The 17,298-nt window shown below is 49.0% G+C and overlaps 1 long non-coding RNA gene across 2 annotated transcripts; it reads right to left on the bottom strand.

Annotated features, from left to right (window-relative positions):
- Positions 1-2,125: 2,125 nt before the first annotated feature.
- On the bottom strand, positions 2,126-11,685 carry LOC124235959 (uncharacterized). Of its 2 annotated transcripts, none has more exons than XR_006887612.1 (3): positions 11,259-11,685; positions 5,343-5,573; positions 2,126-3,704 (listed from the first exon to the last, which is right to left on the bottom strand). It is a non-coding gene; the product is annotated as an uncharacterized LOC124235959 (long non-coding RNA). The 2 variants fall into 2 exon arrangements; XR_006887613.1 differs by having other exon boundaries at positions 5,482-5,573.
- Between the last annotated feature and the right edge of the window lie 5,613 nt (positions 11,686-17,298).

The following is a 17,298-nucleotide window of genomic DNA, read 5'->3' as shown; positions in this document are numbered from 1 at the left end:
AGATGGAATCTATGTCATCACCCCTTCTACCTAGACTGGCCTTGTGACTTACTTTGGCCAATAGAATATGGCAGAAGTGACATGAAGAGGCTGTCACTAGACAGAGCCTAGTCTGTGTGAGACTGCAGCATCCATTTTGCCCTCTTGGCACACTTCTGCCCCATGATAGAAAGCCCAAACTAGATACTGACTGATGAGAGATCTCATGAAGAGAGGGGCCCAGCCAACAACCAGCACCGAGGCCCCAGGCATGTGAGTTAGGTCATCTCAGACTTTCCAGACCCAACCAAAGGGTCAGCTGCCTGAGGCCACATGAGTAAGCACAGGTAAGACCATAAAAACAACTACCCAGTCAACCGACAGAGCACGGGAAGCAATAAATTGTGGTTTTAAGCAACTATATTTTATGTTCACACTCAAATGAAGGAAATTCAGGAAGAACAGCATGTTTAAACTCGCCACCTATGGAAAAGTAATTATTGCAGACAAATTCCAATATAACTTCCTTCTGTTAAAATCTCTCATAGTCATAGGCACTATACCAAACGGAATCTAAATCCAAGATCAAGAAAACATATTTGGATCCAAAAGCTAAACAGAACAGTTCTAAACCCACAAATCATGCCACTTGTTTATTTTTATTAATAAATATATACTTGTTATTTATTATTGAAAAATGACCCTAGGGACCGTTTTTCCAAATTAGGAGCAAGAGTTTCCATCCCAGAACCTACCTGGGACAACCTTGAGAGACATATTTAACTCAGAAAATGCTGGTTAGCCACACAGACTGAGAAAGAGTATTAGTCAGCTGCAACAACATTGTCACCGCAATGAAGGCAAGAGGAATTCGGGGTCATTGTTTTAAAGCGTGGCTGACTGCAATACTGGCCACTAGAAAATTAAAATAGAGCTTGATGTTTGAACAAAACTCTCCGTGAGTGAATAGAGCTTTCTTCCTCTCATTGGAAAACAAAAATCATGTGAGCAGTGATGAATTTCCTTGTCACTGCATTTTAACAGAATGAGGGCACATCGAAGCTATAGGAATGCTCAGCCAGCCACTGGAGGTTCCATGTGTTGATCGGCGTCCTGTCCACAGCGAGAACTTCTGTGAGTCACTTTGGTTCCATGTCTCTGTTTCTGTTTGTAAGAAGGGAGCTCTTTTTCCCTCAGGGCTTGGCGCATTTCAACCTGTGGCTGTTCTTAGCATGCAAGAGCTAACTGGTATCTCTAGGATGAAATGCAGTTTCAAAGATTCTCCTGGCCTGACTCATTCCTCCTTTCTAGGGTTCAAAGTGCAGCTCTGCTGCTTACTGTGGGGCCTATGACAAGTTATATAACTTCTCCGAGTCTCAGTGTCTGCCTATGGAAAAAAATAATCGCTGCCCCTTACAGGAGAGGTGTGAATCTTAGAAGCACATGGGTACAATACCTCAGATAGTGCCCGGCATGTAATAGGACCTCTCTTATAGGGTTTTATGTAGACCTAATAAGTTAATATTTGTAAGGCTCTCAGAACACTGGCTTGTACATGGTAAGAGTTTGTTAAATAAAATTTAAAAAAAATCTTCTGGACTCTGTTGTAATCAGTAGACACCGGACCTCAGGGATTTTGTCTTCAATTGTGTACATGAAGCACAGGGTCAAAAACCCAATCATTTTGACCAAGACTCGTGGTCAAAATGCAACTGTACGCTGGCTTCCATGCAACCCACACGCGTTGGATGCCTGCCGCGCGCACTGTGCTAGGCACCCCAGAAAGCACACGGGAGTATGTAAGCAGTAGAGGAGAGCTTAGCAAACTGTTACCTAGGTGTTCTAGAACAGTCTCTGTGTGGACACTGATGTTGCCTGCTCAGCGTCTTAGTCTGTTTGGGCTGTTAAAACAGAATACCATAGACTGGGTGGCTTATTAAACAACAGACTTTTATTTCTCACAGTTCTTGAGGCTGGGAAGTCCCACATCAGGGCATTGGCAGTTTCAGAGTCTAGTCAGACCTGCTTCCTGGTTTATAAATGGTCGTCTTCTCCCTGTGTCCTCACATGGCAGAAGGGACAAGAGAGCTCTCTGGCGTCTCCTAATAAGGGCACTAATCCCATTCATGAGGGTTCTACCTCATGACCTAATCAACCCAAAGGCCCCACCTCCAGATACCATCACATTCGAGGTCAGAATTTCAACATATGAATTTTGGGGCGACACAAACAGTCCCTGGCAGCATCCATCACCCTTTCTTCTACTTACTTTGGGGAGCTACCCACCCCAAGGGATACAGTGTTGGTGGGACTGCCCATCAAGGCATCTTCCTTCTCTGACCAAGAGGTGGCCTCTGACCCATCTAGACCAATCAGAAGCTTTCTCCCTGGAATCAGAATCTCCATCTCAGTGCCAGGGAGACCCCACGAGACACTCTGGTTCTGACCAGTCTCTGAAACGCTGTCAAATCTCTGGGGATGGAGCCTGGAAATTTGTACATTTATCAATCAAGGCCCCTGATGATTCTTAGGCTGTGAATTGGAAGACAGGTTTCTAGGGCCACTGATACAGTCCACAACTGGACAGAGAGAACGGCATGGCAGTCCCACCGGAAACCAGTGTTTCTCAAACTGGCAGCTGGTTAATGAACTAGATTACTGGGTGGTAACCAGCACTTTCAAAGGAGAAATAAAGTAGAATAGAGTGGAATGAAGTGGAATGGAAAAGAAAATAATAGAGTGCAGACAAGAAGGACGGGGAGTGTTTCATGAAATTTCTTTAATCAGTCATTTATATGTATGTGTGGGTTGATTTGCAATGCAAAACTTATTAATATATTTCTTACTGTGGGTCTTAGGAAAAAAGAAAAGTGTGACAGCCATGTCCTGGAGTGTCCTTCTGAGCTGCCTGGTGCCCCTGGCGATTCCTGTCATCATCAAGTAGATGCGGATGGGGGTGGGGGACTCTGAGAGGGAGGGGACGGCAGCCGGCAGAGAAGGCTAAACGCTCAGGAAAGTTGGTGGTCCGAGTGGGAAAGCTGCAAAATCGCGACGCAGTGAAAACCAAACAGCGACGGAGTGAGGAGCCGAGAGCTTGTTAACCGTGACTCTGACCCGACCTGCCGGCTCGTCTCTGCCCCTTCTGAAGACCAAGCACTCATTCTTTCTTCAACTCACATCGCCTGAAACACCAAAGGGCCCTGCACAGCCCAACTCCTTCACTCCTACCAGCCCTTTAGGTACGGATATGGAAACTGAGACTCGGACGTCCACAGCTGGTGGCACAGAGGTGGCCTTGGAACCCGTGTCCATCCGACTGACCCGGCGCCCTGCTCTGCGGTTCTCACCATCCTCCTCTTGGATGCTGGCACTTTCCAACAGGCTTCACTGCTCTGCCGCCTCAGCTCGTAGGCCGTGTCCTTTTGACCTTTTCCAGCCTCTACCGTTCTCCATGGTGACAGAAAATACCCTGAGATAGCAGGGAGAGAGGGAGGCCCATCTCTGGTCTCGGTTTCCCAGAGGAGATTAGCTCGTGACCTGGAGCGCGAGGACTGTTGCGAGAAACGCGATTCCTCATCTCGTCCACACTCGCCGACCCCGCGCCTCTTATCAAAACACTGCGGAGGCAGCGAGGTGCCGCCCCTTTGGGACACAGCTGTTCCTCATCACGAGGTAAAACAAAACCGTGGCTTGGCACAGCCCAGAAACCTCTGCCCGATCTTCGCCTGCAAGAGAAATCGTTTGTCCCCATCCCACTGAGGCTTGAGAGGGACGCTAAGAGGGAGGAGGGTCCTTGCTCTGCAGCTTGCCCAGAGGACCCAGCTGCCCTTCCAGGGGAAAGGAGGGAGAGGAGGACTGGGGGAGTCCCCCCGGGTCCACCACATGCCTGGGTTCAGGGTTTGCCCCCTAAGACCTGCCAGAAAGACTGCCCTCTGTAGAAAATGACCCTTGTCCCTCTTTCCATCTGTCTATCTGAAGCCTTTACTTGGGAATACGCCTTGGCTGAGAAGAAAAATGAAGGCTTTGTTTGGGGAAAATGTTAAATTAAATTTTTTTAAATTAAAAAATGTAAGCTTAAACCACTAACATGCACTGAGTGTGTGTGTGGGAGATTGTTCTAGAAAAATGGCATGAAGAGGCAGAAAGAGCTGTGATTGGAGAATCAGAAGATAGGGGTACGAGTCGTGGCTTTACCACTTCTGTCCACCTCTGAGCCTCAGTCTTTTCTTCTCTGAAATGGGGGAAATGATAAAAGCTGTGTTGGATTCAGCAATGCCTGGGCAAACTCCTGCCACGTGCCAGATAACACGTGGGAACTTTTCACCTGCGTGAACTGAATGCACGCTCGAAGCTATCCTGTTCGGGGGAGATGACATCCATGTTGTGGTGTGGGTATGGAAAGTCCGTTTTAGGGGTTTTCCTGGGGCAGCAGACTGGATCTCCTGATGGTACACCTCGGCTGCATCGTGGTTGCCCCAGGCTTGTGTTAAGTAAGAAGGCAAGGCTGAGGGCCATTCATTCATTCATTCATTCAATAGATATTTGTCAAGTGCCTGCACTATGGCAGGCACTGCTCTAAGCTGGGAAAACGTGGGTGAACAAGACAGATAAGGTAGCTGCTCTTGTCAAACTCTCTCTCTTCTAGAGGAGAGAGATTATAAACAAATCAACAATAAGGTAAAGGTAAGAATAAGTGCTGTGAATAAAATAAGAGGAGCCATATGATGGACTAAGCTCCAGGGCGTGACTTAGAAGGGACGGAGCCTCCTTCAGAGCAATGTTATCAAAACACAGACTGGATCCTACCGACTTTAAGAAACAAATGTGCTCTGCCACGTGCCCGAGGCCTTGGGTGCCCCGTGCCCCGTGACTCTGGAAGCTCATCCTTGTAACCACTCCAAGCTGTTTGCTGCCTGTCCTCGGTGTTCCTGTTCCCTGTGATACACATGCATCTGATCCTCAAAAGAATATCAGATAATGAGATGAAGAGAGGCCAAAGGACAAAGCAAAATACATGTTTTTATGCCAGTTTGAACTCAATTTAGAAAGAAACATAAGCCGTCATCAAATAGACCATGATTTTTCTAAAATGAATAGCCCGTGTGTGTGTGTGTGTGTGTGTGTGCAAGTGTGTAATGGTTCTTTCCATTTGCAGAAGTTTCTTTGTGGCCAGAACTCATCAATGAGTTTTGGGTGTCCCCTCCCCGCTACCTGTCACGTCATGCCGGTTATCACTGGGATATAGAAAGAATCACTCAGGAGCTGAGGACCAAGGACATCAGGATCTCGGTGGTAAAGCAGGGGACTCAATTAGACTCTGGCCCCCAGCTGCCCAGCCAGATTCACCCCCTTCCCAGACCCACCTCAAGGCCACGAGACCTTGTCTGTCATTGTGCAAGAGCAGAGGAGAATTCTCAGTTACATGCCAAACTGGAGTCCCATCTTTAGCTGGCTTTGGCCTCATTCATCATTTCCCGTTATCTCTGTGTCCCTGGCACATACCAGAGACTGCAGGCTGCGTGTTCTCCTGTTCATTCGGCCATTCCCATTGTGATCGTCCACTGCTGATCATGCGGAGTGGGACAGCACAGGACCTGAGAAACACAGCACAGGACCTGAGAAACCACGTGGCTCAGCAGCTTTATGTAACTGATTTATGTATTTAATTATTTAATTCCTGAATGGGTTTTTGGCTACCAAACCCTTTGTTGAAACAAAATTTCAGGTGGGGTTCTAAAATGTAAAACAGAAACAATCGGCTCAGGGACCCAGAGTCTCTCCTTCGGGGCACTCCCTTCTTACGGCAGCCCCTAGGGAGGCCCTTGAAGTGCTCAGAGCTCTCCCCAGCAGCCCAGTTTGGAAAACACCCATCTCATTCAAACCCCCTCCTGTTACAGAAGCGCTGAGGGAAGTGAAAGATCCCGTTTGCCTGGCGAGTTGGTAGAAAATAGGTGATTAATTCCGTGCAAAACAAAACGCAAAAAACCAGTGGTAGAACGAGTAAATGGCTACTGTGGGAGGGTCGTGGCAGGACCCGGAGGTCGGCCCAGGAAGCGGATCACCTGTGTTGGAAGGAAGCGGTGGTCCCGATTGCCAAGGAGCCCCATGTGCATCGCACATGAACGGCAGGAACTGGTGGAGTGAGAGCTGTGATGACAGCTCCGTAATGCATTTATCCCAAGGTGCTCTCATGCACGTTACGGTTTTGATATTTTTACTTAATTGGAAGCGGTCAGTCTGCTGCATTCGAGGCAAGAGAATGGGTCTGCCATCAGCCACCCAGAGAGAGTTCTGCTGCCCTCGGAGTGTCGGACAGCATCCCGAGATGCTCTGGCTCCATCTTAGTGTAACAGCCACCTGGAAAGGGTTTGGCGCCGAGTGTCACTGCGAGAGAGACAGACCAGGGGAAAGCGTAGTGGGCTGGAGGCTGTGTGGCATAGAGGCAACATGCAGGGGCGAACTAGCTGTGTGCCCGGGTAAGTTTCTTAACCTCTCTGGGCCTTAGTTTCCTCATTTATAAAATGAGGTTGACAACAATTGGGTCTGTCTTGCAGGGTCAATGTGAGGGATCCATGAGGCGAACCCTATAAAGTGCTTAGACTAGTAGCCAGCTCATACTTAGTAAGTCCTAATAAATGCTAGTTCTTGTTACCATTACTGCCTCTGGCCTGGTGACACGTCTTCCCCCAGTTCTCACCAAAGGAGGCCAAATTGCATTCGCACTTAACTGCATTTCTGAAGACCTGAGGAAGACTTTAGAGGAGAAAATTCTACTGCTTGCTAACAGGCAGGTGCCAGGTGTGCTCTCCTGATCGCTTTATCTGCTTTTTGTCACTTAAATCTCACTCTAGCCCCAAAAGACGGGGACTGGAAGCTCTGTTTCAGAGATGCGGAAACCAAGGCTTGGGGAATTTTCATCCAAAGCCACACAGCCAGCAAACAGGGGAGGCAGGATGCAAAGCCAGGGATTTGACACCTGTTTTTGTTTGCTTGTTCTTTTGTTTCCTCTCAGTAGTGTAGATGCAGGAGACACGGGCACAGTGAGGGCACAATGGCTGCTGCTCCACGATGAGATGCCAAAACTCGACGCGGGGGCAACATGGCAGCTTAGACAGGCGTGCAGTTCAGGGGGCCAGCAGCAGCCTTGGCTCGCCACCTTGGGGAGTCCCAGGAACCAGCACCGTGGGGGGAGTCCTGGCGGCCCGAGGAGGAGAGGCACAGCGACGCTGGTCAGGGCTGGGGCTTCTCGCTTCAGCACCGTTTGGCAAATTCATCCCTGCTGCAGGTTCTGGGATGGAGACCCTGCTCCATTGTGAACCAGCTGTGTGACCTCCAGCAGACCTCTTCACCTCTCTGCAATTTAGTTTCCTCCTCTGCACAATGGGAATAACAATTCCTGGCATAAAGTGTTATGCCATACAGTTTTATTTAATGAAATACTGTGGGTATGCCATTGTCTTGTAATGTCTGTGTATTATCCATTATGTATGCTGTGCGGTACCAGGAGAACTTCTATGCCTAACAAGCTCACTCATCAAACCTGAGGAGTTCTTTCAATTTTGGCTGCACCGACTTTTCACAGGGTCACCATAGAAATTCTTAAGATGAAAAACTCTCGTTTTTGAGTAGAAATAATATGATTGTGCTGAGTGCTGATTCACAACCCCCTGGGGACAGAAGGAGAAGGGAGGTCAGAAGCCTTAGGCCCAGTACCAAGGGGCACTTGCTCCACTTGTAAGTGGCAGAGTGCAAATTTGAACCCAGGTCCGTCTGAGGAGCCCCAGCATTTCCTCCACACCATGTGATCCTCTGGGGCTCTAGACACTGACGGAAACAGCAGAGGGGATTGATGGCTTGGTATTTTATCCATCTTCTCTGTTCTTGTGTGTTCGCTCAGCTCTGAGCTGGGCACATGCAGCCTCTCAGAAGGTATCTGTTAAACTGTGCTGTAGAAAGAAATGCCCAGCATTGTTCCTGGTTCTCCCCTTCCCATGCCCACCAGAGCGGATCCTGGGCCTCCCCGAGGACGCAGTTGTCTGGGTCCTTCTGCCCACCTGAGCTATACACCACGGTAACAGTTCCCCGGGAATCCGCACGCTTAGAGCAGCCGAGTCTTTGTAAGTATAAGAAAGCATCTCTCCCCAGTTCCGCCCCTGCAGACAGGCTCATTTTCCAGGTCTCCCTGCCAGCAAGCCGACTCTATGGTTGATTAGGGTAATGAGGCTTATGCAGGCTTCCTCTGTCCCTCCGCATCTCCTTGGCTCTGAGCGTTAGCCCACTGTCTATCAATACTGTCTGGCACCAGAAGAAAGCCCCTCTCCCTTCCTGCACCCAGCATCTGGTTGCCTGGAAACCAGGACAGAAGCCTAGAGCATCTTGGGTTTCTTTTTAATTTCCCTGCCAGGTCCCGAAAGCAAGCAGTATTTGTTTTAAGCAGAACCTTTGCACTGTGGAGACTTGCCTTAACCTTGCCCAGAATGACGTCATCAACCTGCGTAAATGTGATGCAGAGAGAGAGGGACAGCCATTCCGGGCTCAGTGTCATTTGGTTATCGGTACACAGAGTCATAATTAATAGTGAAAGCTGAAGATGGATTGTTTCAGAGGGAGCCAGGACTAGGGTCAACTCGTGTGTGTGTGAGTGTGTGCGCATGTGCCCATACACATGTGTTCAAATTGGCAGCTTTGTGAATTGCAGCTTGCAGTAGCCACGTGCAAAAGGGAAGAGAAATCTTTCTTTCTCCAAAAGAACAAAAGACCATCTTGAAAGTGAATGTCCTTCAAAAGCCACACAATTTGGGGTAGAGGCTCCAAGACCCTCTTTGGCTCACCCCCAAGGTGTGTCTCAGTAGGAATGTGAATCATCTTCAGATAGGGCCATAGGAGAGGTGAGGATTTGAAAAGTCACAAATGGGAAAAGAACTCCCCCGCCCCCCACCCCCAAATCCTTTGGCTTAACACTCAGAGGGCCTGCCAGAGTTTAGGACTAAACCTGGCCCCTGCTGCCTGGAGTATGTCCTGGCTCAAGCCACCTGGACGCTGTATGTTCCCAAGGCTGAGAGGCATTGCATCTGTAGTGGGTGGGACTGGATTTTCTCTCTTGTCAAAGCTGCCCCGTGTTCCCAAAATATGAAATCTTTTGAAGAACCATCAAATCAGGCCCCACTGAGAAAGCAATTTCCTGGGGATTATGAGCCAAGCGTCTTGCCCCTCCCCACACCTTGTCACCCTAAGTGTTCTCCCATTTTATAGATGAGACTGGAGAGGCCGGGAGCAGCCAAGGATCTTGCCTGAGGTTACACAGCTAGTGGGCAGTGGAGCCAAAATTTGAATTACACAGCTTACTCAGAAATCATTATAAGAAACACTATCTGACTTCCTGCATCTGAAGATCTTTCTAGGAGATACTGGCTCTTAGAGCCAACAGTCTCTTGGAAAATTCTTATCACTCAGTGAATAAATTGAAATGGAGCTAATAATAGAGAGGTATGTAGCATGTCTGAAAAGATCTATTTGCTATGTCTTCTTGGTAGAGTTTTTTAAGAAGCGCTTTGACGTGCTTTTTACCAAGAGGTTGAAGTGTGGAATATTTTCACGGTGGAACTAAAGCCATGTTTCCTCCTTCCCTTCCTTTCCTGGACTTCCTTTGTCTCTGAGCTTTGGGGAGTGCTGTGTGTTCAGTGGTATTTTCTTCAACACTGGTTTTCCTCCTTGCTGGAAGGATATTTTAGAGACAAAACAATTTGAAGACGAGGACACAGATGTTTTCCTCTCATAAATGGAGGCAGAGCAGTTAAGCAGCCAGTCACCAATATTCAGCCTTAGGAGCCAGATGCCCTGGTTTCAAATCCTGGCTGGCCCCGCCAGGTTCTTGCCTGTATGACTAGGAGCATCTTGATAACTCATCCCAGCCTCCGTTTCTAATCCATGAGATGGGGATGATAATGGTTCTGAGTTACCTTAAAGAACAGAAGAATTAATGTGTAAAGCTACGAGCACAGTGCCTGACCAATATGGACTCAGTAAGGGGAGCCACTATTATTATTTTATTATCAACTTGGAGATTCTAGAGTTGACTAAGGCTGTGGGAGAAATCAGGACTGGAATCAGAAATTCCTGAACCCAAGAGAGGTGCTCAGAAGAGGCTTTCCTGGTACAAAGAAGGTTCCAGCACTGATCCTTGTCCCCAGGTGCCTGTATTCTTTAACATTTTAAACTCTTTGAAATAGTACTGGCCTACAGGGAAGGCTCTTCATACCCACTGTATAGCTAAGGTGATGCCTATTGCCTGCTTGAAGGCACAGCACTCTAGATTTCAGTGAAAGAATTTGAAATGATGACTTTAAAGAAAAAAGAAATAGAAATTCCACCCCAGGCCTCTCCAAGAGGAATGTCCCTTCTGCTATTTCGTGCTCATCCAAAGGCCACAAGAAAAGAAGTGACGGTGTTAAGAACAGGAATGCTGTAATTGCTGAGGGAGGAATTCTTCTAATTTCTGTGTACAAAACAAACTTGGAACATCCGTAACCACTTTTCATCTTTGTAGCCTTTATTGTTCCCTGTGCAAACATTAACTGGGCCCCAGCGTGTATAAGGCAGGGTGTTAAGCATTAAGGGATACAACACACGTAAGAAACAGACCCTCCTTTTCAAGGGTTGGTTTCTGGGCCTGACCGCCTTCGTGCACATCCCTGAGGATTTGGCTAAGCCTCATCACCTGGACCAGCTCTCCTCAATCCCGTGGCCTCACACAGCAGGGACGGGATGGAATTATGCCTCTGTGCTTTGGGCTGGAACAGGATTCCAGGGCTGTGAAAAGCTTCAGCTACTCTGCTCCCCACCTCTCTCCTCCAGGACCCCCAGTCACCTTGTGAGCCCCCACTATACCTATTACACATCGTCCCTGGTCCATTGCTGCACTCAGTAGAAAGATAACTCTTCTTGCCTCTGTCCTTTCAAATTCTCTCTTATCTTCCTCACCCCAACCTGCCCCAAAGAAACCCAGCTCAGCAGTTTGCTAAGAGGTAACTTAATGTGTTTCCCTTTACAGGAGACCGATTTGCATTTTAATGCAAGTTTCCTGGAGCCTCGAGGACCATTAGAGACACCTAAAGGATTGAGTCTAATGGTGTGAACCTTGGGCGCCAGGACCTAACATCTGGGTTCATAATCTTAAACATATGGTTCATTTCAAATAATGCCATCCACCAGCCGGCTGCTCCATTCCTGCCAGCCTTTACCGCAGCCACACACTTAGCACCTTCATTGCAGCAACTTACCATTCTTCAAACTGAAAGCCGTTGTCCTCGCTGCCGCCGAGGGGAGGAGCTTTGAATTAGGGGGTCACAGCTGCGGTTTACTGCTGGGAGGGCTCCGTCCCCTCGCTGCTGCCTCCCATCCTCACAGCAAGCCTGTGAACAGTGGTGTCGCTGCTCCGCTTTACAGATGAGAACGAGAGCTCAGAAAGGGGGAGTCACAAAACTAGAAGCCAAAATTCAAACTCTGGTTCACATAATTTTATCCATCATGTTTACCCATGACCCGGGCAGAAGAGATCTCAAGATCTATCTCCAGCTCCTAGCGGTCATGATAAGCATCAGAACCATCAGCAGCCACGGAGCAGTGATTATGAACCAGGCAGTGGGCTCCTCACACATTTATGTTTGATTGGGTCCCACACACCTAATGTGGCAGGTACTAACCTCACACTCATGGTATGAGGAAACTGAGAACTTCAGTCACTTGCCAAAGCCAAGGGCAATGGAGTCATGCTGTGCTCTTAGCCACCACCTCTTACTGCTTTTCAGTTGACTCACTGTGTGACTTTTGGCAAGTCCCTTAACCTCTGGCTTTTCTCGTCTGACAAATGCAGTCGTTGGCCTGGAAAATGGCTGAGGTGCCTCCCAGGGCTTCCACACGGACTCCCCTGTGATGAGACCAGGAAGTGGAGCCAGCCTGGCCGGCCTCCCATCTGTACTCCCAGGGTTTATTTATGCTCTGTGTCTCTGGCGACAACCGCTCGACCATATGGGCCGCCCTGGCATAGCACCGGCTCAGTGACAACCCTGGAAGCCGAGGTTCTGGTGTCCCCGAAGGAGGGAATTTAGTCCTCTGTGTTGCTGGTCTGCTGGAGGGCTGCAATCTTGGGTCACACCCTGAGCGGGCACCCGCATGGGCAGCTGCTCTCACGCAGCCATCCCCAGGGGGCAGAATCCTCTCTGGCTGCCTCGGCGGCTTTTATTGCTTCATTATCTTTCAAGTCAGAAAACATGAGGGCTGCAATCTGTTAAATCGCCAGCTCTTGGGAGCCCAGCCCTGGCCAAATCCAGCAAATTACACTGTTCCTCGCCTTTCTTAACTGCCATCTGATTGCACACACCCAGAGCTCACGAATTACAGATGCCTTCTCTTTGTCCCCAGTTTTACCAACAGCACTGTTCTGTTGCAACGAGATGGAGTGTTGGAAAAGATTTTGGAAATTCTAATGCATTGTGCTCACATTATTTGCTTTGTTCCTTTTTCTGTTGTCATCGTTGGTTTCAGGAGGAAATGCCCCCATGAATACCCTGAAGCTGAAGGCTTGCAACATTAATCTGCAAGCCCCCATTATAGTACTTAACAGATTGCTTGTAGGCCAGATTGTTAGCTATCTCAGATGCTGAGCCGAGCTCTCCCAGATCCGGAGCTGCTCTGTTTTTGCAGTACACAGAGCGGGCTTTTGAGGCTGCAACAAGTACTGAGGGCACACTGTGACATCTTCACAGAATGATAAAGCTTGTTTGTTTTCCTGCACTAGGTTAAAGGGCTACTTCTTCATTTCCAAATCCTCCAGCAGCACCTGGAAAAACTACTGGAAATTTGTTTCAAAGACTTGGGATTGTACCAATACCTCTGTTTTTAAAAGACTGAAAACACCAGGAGAGTTGTTTTTCTTTCTCTCTGCAGAGGAGGAATTCCATCTTGTAATAATGCTATTGAAAAGAAAGAAAGACAGAAAGAGAACCCTTTCAAGGGCATCTGGTCTGAAGAGACGCCCCAACTGGACATTGCTTGGGCTCTGTTTTTCTTTCAGGGTGGGGCGGCTTTTCTTCTCTCCCAGAGTTTGTGGCTCACCCCAAGAGGCGCTGAGCAGCTGCCTGGGGCACCTTCTGGACTATATCAAGTACAAGGGGCAAAGTATGTAAACAGCACATGTAATTGCAACTGTGGTTATTATCTCTGGTGAACCTGATCTTGCAGCAACCTGATCGCTGGAGCTGCCCTCACACGGTCCACACACTCGGCCCCCAGCCTTGTGTTGCCTCACAGTGGGGCCTAAGTGTGATGATGATGATGAGATTAGCACCTTTTGCTTAGTTAATTTTGGATTTCTGCTAGCTCATATAAGATCGGCACCGTTTGATGGGTGCAAGGCTTTTCCCAAAGATAGTTCTCAAAAATCACTTGAAATGGCAGACTCTAAGGTTCTGTGTGTGGCCGGGCCCAGGAGGGCAGAGAGCAGGTCGGGGAGGAGAAGGAGGAGGAGGAGGAAGAGAAGGAAAAGGGGAAGGGGGAGGAGGAGGAGGAGGAGCAGCAGGCAGCAGCAGCCAGGGCAGCCGAACTCGCACAGGCGTAAGGCCCACACCTGGCCTCAAGGGGGCACATCAGCTCCCTGGTCCTCCTGGGAGCCTGGAGGGCCTGGAGCAGGCCCAGAGGGGGAAAGAAAATGATTGAGAGCTGGAGGTGTGGGGTGACGACTCGCAGGCAAGGCAGATTAGGTCTTTGCATCTGGAATGATGAAGACCCAGGGAGTGTACACATAAGCCCGTAAATGCATGAAGGGGGTAAGTATGGCCATGATCATATGCCAGAAATCTCCACCAGGGAGAAGGAGCCGTCCCTGAAAGTAGAAGGAGGTCACCTGGGAGACAGTTGCCTCCCGTAGTTGCCTTTGCGCCAAGAACGTGTGGGGATCAGTACTCAGCCACAGAAAAGATGCGGCCCTCATTGCAGGGAGTCCTGGGCCCGCAATAAGGATGGCAAGGGAGGTCCTGGGGCGCGAAGACGCCCATACGCAACATTCTTCCTTCTTCCAGCAGTTAGGGAGTGTTCCTCTCAACCAGGCACTGCCGTCGGGACAAAGAGGTGACAGGATACGGTCCCTCCCAGCAAGGAGCCAGCAGACAATCAAAAAACTACCATCGTTGCTCCGGGGGGTTTGTGTGAGGCACAGTGGGTGTGGGGCAGAGTGAAAGTCTGAGTGGAGCCGGGAGATCAGAGAGGCAGAGTCGCAGGGGAGTTTTGCCAGGCGGACAAGTGAGTTGCTTGTTAAATAATGGTAGTAACTACCATTTGTTATGTACTTATTAAGTGCTAAGCACTGTGCTAGCAATAGAGTATAATATAGTGTAGTACAGTATGGTGTAGTATAGTAGTGCAGCATAGTGAAGTATAGTGTAATGTAGTACAGTATAGTGTAGTACAGGACAGTATAGTGTGGTACAGTGTAGATAGGACAGTACAGTATAATGTAGTACAGTATGGTGTAGTACAGTATAATATAGTATAGTACAGTGTAGTATAGCATAGTGATGTACAGTATAGCGTAGTGCAGCACAGCATGGTATAGTGTAGTATAGTATAGTACAGTATGGTATAGTATAGTATAATATAGTGTGGTACAGCATAGTATAGCATAGTGTAGTACAGTATAGTATAGCACAGTATAGTGCAGTATAGGGCAGTATAGTGCAGTACAGTATGGTATAGTACAGTACAGTATAGTGTAGTACAGCATAGTATAGTATAGTGTAGCACAGTATGGTATAGTATAGTGTGGTACAGAATAGTATAGTATAGTGTAGTGCAGTATAGTGTAGTATAGTGCAGTAGAGTATGGCATAGTACAGTATAGTATAGTGTATACAGTATGGTATAGTACAGTACAGTACAGTGTAGTACAGCATAGTATATTATAGTACAGCATAGTATAGTGCAGTACCATATGGTATAGTACAATATATTATAGTGTAGTACAGTATAGTATAGCACAGTATAGTGCAGTGTAGTGTAGAATAGTGCAGTACAGCATGGTATAGTACAGTATAGTATAGTGTAGTATAGTATGGTATAGTACAGTACAGTGTGGTATAGTATAGTATAGTATAGTGTAGTACAGCATAGTATAGTATAATATAGTGTATTGTAGTGTAATAGTCTATAATATGAGGTAGGAGCCAAGATTTGACCCAGGACTGACTGTCCCCAAAGCTGGGCCCTTTACCATATATCATGTGCCTTTCCTATGTACACAACAGGCCCCAGGGGGCAACAGGACTTGGGCACGACAACCATTTGGGGCTATCTGAGCATTCTCCCCAGCGTCTGAGGTTGGCATCCTGAGCAGTAAGCGTGACCTCCTGCCAGCTGTCCTCTCTGCGTGGGTAAGACGGCCAAGCAGGAGTGTCTAGGCCCCAGCCGGCCAGGCCGCCCTCACGTCCCGAGTGTAAGGAGCCCCCAGGTAGCTGGCCTCTGCAGGGCCCTTCCTCACATGGATCAGCTTTGCTGAAAACAGCCCGCCGGGTGTCTGGTAGCTTAACCTCCATTCTCCTGGGAGGGAGGGTCGACCTTCTGCGCTCTCATCCTTAACCCCAGGTGTGGCTGGGGGGCATGGACTACGACGCCAGTGGGGGCGGGGGGCAGTCTGCCGCCAGGTCTTGTTTCCCTCCAACATTGAGGCTTGGACACTGGAACGTTCTTGCTACTGGCTCCTCCTGGGATTTAGAAACTGGAGAAGATGGGACTGTTAGAAAATGAAAAATGATGAGCAGAAGCAATTTTCCTCGTGGGCTCCGGCCCCAGGAGGAGTGTCAGTCTTTGCTTTGGATGCAGGTCCCTGTCTGTTCTGTTCTTAATTTATTCTCGCTGATCTGCCCAAGTGTAGTTAAAGTTAATGGAAAAGAGGAAAGTGGAGAGCAGGGAGCCATGGGGCTGAGATGCTGACAGTGAGAGGCGGACAGACGGGGAGGTGTTCAGGCTGGGGCTCCTGAACTGCCTGCGCTGGAGGTAATGGGGCACATAGAACATTCCATTCTTAGAGGCACCACCCTATATTATACTGCACTATACTATACAATAGGGTTGGCACGGGGAAACGGGGCTGGCCCTACCTGCCCTGGCCCCTGGGAGGGTTCTGTCTGCGTCCTCCCTCTCACTGGCTTTATCGTCAGTCATTCAAAATGTGCAGGAGAAGTCTGGAAATGGTGTCCAGTTGAAGGGAGAGGGGCAGCAGACAATGAAGGTCTCTGTTGAGCGTCTATCCAGTTGTATCCATATTTGAACAGATTTGGGTTTTCCCCTGATACTGGGCTGGTTTCTAACTCCATCTTATTGCCTGAAAGTAAGATGAATAATGAGAGTGATTACAGAGGATTAGAGCATGGACTCATGGAATCCTACCCCAGGCCTTTTGCAGCTCTCGCCTGAACTCCTTAATGCATCCTGGCTGTCACCTGCGTCCACTCGCTCACCTTCCCTCAAATCCACCGTCTGTGTGCGCTCGCCAATGCAGGTGCTCTGAAGTGTCCCCGAGCCAGCGCCCCCCAAAACCCTTCTGTGCTTCCCATGCTGCAGGATCAGGCCTGAGATCGTGAATGTGGTCTCGAAGGCCCCTGGCGATCTAGCCCCACCTGGTGTCCAGTCAAGCCTCTCTGACACCTCCCTCCCACCTTGCACCCTCTCCCACAAAGCACCACGGCTTCAACTTCCTGCCTCTGCCCCCTGGCTGTGCCCCTAGCTTCAGCCCGTGCTACCCTCCATCCCAGAAGTGCTCCTACAGCTTCTTCTCCTGGCCACACCCTGGTCCTTGTCAGTCCTTGTGACTTCAGTTGAGTCCTTCCTCAGAAGCCTTCTGAGCCCTGGCCCCAGCCATCCCCTCGTCCATCCCCCAGGTGGGCTTCCTTACTCCGGGCCCGTGTCATTCTGTGCACACCTTCTCTCCCCCTCAGCACAGGGCATCGACAGGCAGCTTGATTACTGGCCCCAAACTGGTGCTCAGCAAATATTTACAGAGGGAAGGAGGGAAGAAAGGGAGGCGGGATAGAAGGAGAAAGGAAGGGGTGGAGGGAGGGAGGGAGGGAGCAGGGAGGAAGGAAGGAGAGAGGAGAGGCACCTCTCCCACTCCCGCCATAACCTTTATCAAGACAGGAAGTGTTGCCGTTCATTTCTGTATTCCCATAACGTCCCACAGTGGCCAGCGCAGTCCTAATAAAACAGTCAGACCTTGTCACCCCTCAGCAGCTAAAACTCACCAGTGACTTCCCATCTCCCTCAAACTGAAAG

Source organism: Equus quagga, chromosome 2 (genome assembly GCF_021613505.1).
Source record: "Equus quagga isolate Etosha38 chromosome 2, UCLA_HA_Equagga_1.0, whole genome shotgun sequence".
Classification (NCBI taxonomy): domain Eukaryota; kingdom Metazoa; phylum Chordata; class Mammalia; order Perissodactyla; family Equidae; genus Equus; species Equus quagga.
Note: the sequence above shows the minus strand (reverse complement) of the source record. Positions and strands in the feature narration are given on the sequence as shown.